Source organism: Dendrobates tinctorius, unplaced genomic scaffold (assembly GCF_039654945.1).
Source record: "Dendrobates tinctorius isolate UK_male_01 unplaced genomic scaffold, ASM3965494v1 ptg000039l, whole genome shotgun sequence".
Taxonomy (NCBI): domain Eukaryota; kingdom Metazoa; phylum Chordata; class Amphibia; order Anura; family Dendrobatidae; genus Dendrobates; species Dendrobates tinctorius.
In genome coordinates, this window is record NW_027361707.1 from 50,532,660 (window position 1) to 50,537,500 (window position 4,841).

The window sequence follows — 4,841 nt, forward strand, 5'->3', positions numbered from 1 at the left end:
CCTCCGGGGAGGATCGTAGGGGAGTCACGACAAAGTTCTGGGGAGTGAATGAAAGTCTATCTGAAGGCCTGCCCTGGGAATGATTATCCAGGGACAGTTTGAGACTTTTTCCCAGGCCGGAAACAGGATAGTGTGCCCCCCACCTGGGAGACCGTCACTTTGAGGGTTTCCCATCATGGGAGTAGCTTCCGAAGAGGAAACTCTTCTTTCTTCTGAAAGAGGTCCCCGAGGGATCAGAGTAGATGGGATGAGGGGAAGAATTTTCTACTCCATAAGGACCATTTGAGAATGGGAGCGTCCAGGTTAGGGAACCATTTTTTCTTATCCCCTGCCTTCTGAAGGATATCCTCCAATGTCTCTCCAAACTGTCCTTCACAGGGGATTGTGCATAGCTTTAATTTGTCTGCAAATCTCCCGGCCTGTATATGAGCCAAAGTGCTCTGCGGGCTTCGTTCAAGAGAGCTACAGACTTGGATGCTAATCATACTGAGTCAGCTGAAGAATCTGCCAGGGCAGCTGCTGCCCCCCGTATCAAGGGGATATACTCTAGCACTTTGTTCCCTGCAGAAACATGCCTCTTAGTTTGCGGTCGCTGTGGTGGCTGCTGCGGTTCGCTGTCCTCCATCATGCCGGGCACCGATTGTAGCAGGGAGCATCTCCATGCTTTCCCCTTTTAAATCTGCCGCCCGGCGTCCTCAGCCCTACTTCCGGTCTGCCCTACATGTACCTCCTCTGCACTGAACTCCCCGGCCACATCATCAGGGGGGCACTTCAGCATGTCTTCACGCATGCGCCGGACGGAAACCAGGAAGCACTGCACTCCCCCCGCTCACTCTGCAAGACCCCTTGGTCCCAGCGGTGGTGGCTTCAGGACACCACACCAGCCGCAGAAGGGGCCTCCCCGCTGCCTGAATTGGACTGGCCGGGCCTGGACCATCTTCATCCGGATCTCGTCAGGGACCGGAAACCAACCGATGTGAGGTAGAGGTACCGTCCTTTTATTTGTAGGTTTCCTGTCCCTGAAGTGCAAATCCCCTCCCTCCATGGTGCTGTCTTGGGGGAAATGTTAATTATTACAAGAAAGCAGATATCACTCTCTTATGATGGTTGAACTATGAGACCAGACTTGTTGATTTAAACAATAGGTTGAATGTGTGGGCCATTTTAATCCAAGGGAGTGAGCTCACTCACAGTTTTGCTTAAGAACACTGCCATGAATATAGAATGGGATCTAAACATCCTCAACAGCAACTACTCCCTACGATCCAGGGTGCAATCTTTTGATGAACAATACTTTCTTCCAGCCTGATGGAGACCATGTCACAAGTCAAAAGTGATAACCAAGTGGCTTGATGAACACCGCATTTCAATTTTGGGTTCATAGGCAGGAAACTCCCCAGATCTCAATCCCATAGAGAACCTGTGGTCACTCCTCAAAAATCAGGTGTACAAACAAAAACAGAATTTGGCCCAAAAGAGGATATGCAGCATGCAAGGGGTGATTTGCAGGTCTCGAAAACTATGGGTCATCTCTTTAAATATTGAGTCTCTGCATAAACGATGCATTTTTCAACAAAGTTCAAAAACTTTACAGCAATCTTTTTGTCTGGCTGTTTTTGGGTACAGACGCCACCTAGAATATCTGCACTGAACTACTCTCAACAGGGCCCATAAAGCCAAGACCTGGGTTTTCTATGAACCTTAAAGTATTGTTCCTAGAGTTGATCAAATTGATTCACAGAATCCCTGACCCAGAAGCTAGGTCAGTATTCTGTGGCTGGCAATTGGGAACACTGCGATGCTCAGGTAGTTTTGGAGGCAGCAGGTTCAGAGGGCTGTCACTCGAATGCCATGAAATACAAACATGGCCACTGGCCAGGGTCCTGTGAATCTATTTGCTCATCTTTCGTTATGTCACAATTTCAATTCACCATAGACTAGGTGACAGATTGCTAGGGGTCCTATAATTTGCCAAGAGTCATCAGTTTGAATGGCAAAATGGTCAAAGCATATGCACTGCCACTCCATTCACAGTGTATGGACAGCCAATTGTACGAGTGACTCAAGACTCAGTGAGCTTGTTCAAATGGGAGGGGGGGGTATTGCAACTCAAAGGGAAGGTGCCATCAAAAAAAAAATTTTTATCAACAATTGAAAAAAATGTAAGAATTAATGTTTGCATTTTCATAAAAAATATTACAAGTTGTTTTCAATTTAGTAAAATATGAAAAATAATTTTAAAAAGTTTGGCATTTCCACTTGTTAACACTAGGGGGAGCAGCTACTGAAATTTGACACAGAAACCTAGTGTACAACTAGCTACATTACTGCCCTGCAGTAATTATGGGCGGAGTCTGCTGACATAGGTGTGATGTCACTCCTCTCCTCCCCTTCTGGGTGTTTGCTAAGGGAAAGAGAGGATGACATCTAGGAACACGAACACAGTGAGCAGCCATTTTGATGGTGACTGCAAAGTTACTGATAAGTAGACAGGTAGCAAGGATTTTGGGAGCAGGGTGACAGCAGCTCGGAGTATTTCAGGAGAGCAGTGTGCTGGTCTATGTGGGGGACACAGATGGAGATATATGGTGGAAGGAGCAGTGTGCTGGTCTATGGGGGGGGGACACAGAGGGAGATATATGGTGGAAGAAGCAGGGTGCTGGTCTATGGGGGGGGGGGGCACCCTGTTCAGTGCGCAGAGCAGGCAGGGATTGTACATAGAGCGCCGTCTTTTATACACTGCTCCACAGAAATCCAGGAAACATTTCTGCTGATTGATGGCCTGTTCTGATCCAGACTTTGCAGGCAAAGACCCCATTCCCCTCCTCAGATACGGTCTTCTCCATCCTGTCCTGGCGATGTGTGAAGGAGAGGCGACAGACATAGTCCGGGGTGATGTTGGGAAGCAGGATGGGGGGAAATATAGCCATATAGCAACGATAAAAATGAGACCCCTCTCTTCAGCTGCCTCACCAGCCCTCCCCTGACTGCACCTAACTGGAGGGCATGCTGCCCCCTCCATTACCCCAGACCCGTGTGCAGGTGCTAAGCCAGAACCACCCTACAGTGGATCCCCTTTCTGCAGATAATACCGCCATATAGTTCACACAATACCACCATATACTTCACACATATCGCTATATAGTTCACAAATAATACCGCCATGTACTGCTCACAAAATACCGCCATATAGTTCACACATATTTCCATATAGATCACACATAATTCCACCATATAGATCATACACAATACCACCATGTAGATCACACATAAAACCAGCAAGGTGACAGCAGCACAGAGTATTTCAGGAGAGCAGTATCACACGGGATAGGATTAGATATACGGCTCAGCAGACAGTATCACACAGGAGAGGATTAGACACATGGCTCAGCAGTCAGTATCACATAGGATAGGATTAGATACATGGCTCAGCAGACAGTATCACACAGGATAGGATTAGATACACGGCTCAGCAGTCAGTATCACACAGGAGAGGATTAGATACATGGCTCAGCAGTCAGTATCACACAGGAGAGGATTAGATACACGGCTCAGCAGGCAGTATCACAGGAGACAGTATTACAGATATGCCCACACTGATGAAACTTCCAGCCCCCCCCAATTATACACTAGACTATGGGCTGTATATGTCACTGTCCTCAGACAGCCATAAAAGCTGTCATAAAAGGGAAGGTGTCAGATTACCGGAGATCACTGGGGCTGTGTGTGAGTGAGGAAGCGGAGACAGAGCAGGAGGACAGTGGAGCTGGAGTAGGAAGCACAGTGCAGAAAGTGGAGCTCAGCAGATAGCACTGGGCTACAGTAAAATGGCGCCCAGCCACACCTACAGCAGTGACTGGTGCAGCCCACATGGGCGTGCCCAGTTCCCTGCTAATGAGGCTGCAATGTTAGAGATAGGAGACTGTGGTCGGTTCCCGACCCTATGTCCAGGGACGGCCATACTTGCAGACTGTATGAGTCCTCCACAGATCTGCAAATCAAGATGGCAGCGCCCAGTGGCTACATTAAAACATTATTACAAACAAACCATAAATCCTAGTTAGTACAGCATTTGCTAAAACATGTTTTGTTACTTACTCTTTTTTTTTGCAAATTATATAACATTGCAGCACCTTCCCTTTAAGCGGAGGCTACTTTGGCCGCAAAATATCGATATGTGCAGTTTCTACATCACCGTGTAATTCAAGTGAAATTCTTATTGCACCCCCTAAGGTACCGTGACAAGTTGCAAAAAGTCAGACCCACACAGTCTTTCACGATACTCCAGGAGGTTGCATAAATGCCAAATTTATCTGCATTACACTGATTTAGCGGAGGCATATTCTGACCTGTGTCAACAAGTATCCCCATCATTTTACTGAAATGCTTTGTGCTCATTTATGACCACATTAAAGTTGAGCTTTGATGTGGTCATAAATTAGCAGAAGGAAGCTCAGAAGAAAAATAAAAAAAGTTAAATGGTCAGAACGAGCTCACAAAGAGAAACAGTTACCTAGTGCAGACAGTCTTATGGATATGTAAATTCTATAAAGGAATAAAAAAGCTCAATTAAACACCTTTTCATTTCTCACAAGCCAATTGAAATCATTGGTTTGCCTTGGGCTACGTTCCCAGGATGAGCTTTTGGGGCGTGGTAATTTCTCTTGTGCATACGTTGAGTTTTCTGTATGGAATTTCCTCATAGACTTACATTAGGTAGGGAAATCCAGCAGGTAAGGCTAGTTTCACACTTGCTTTTTTTTGCAGCGCGTTTTTCCCGCAAAAAAACGCATTGAAAAAACGCATACATAAGCATACAACTGCTGCGTTTTTTTCAAGCA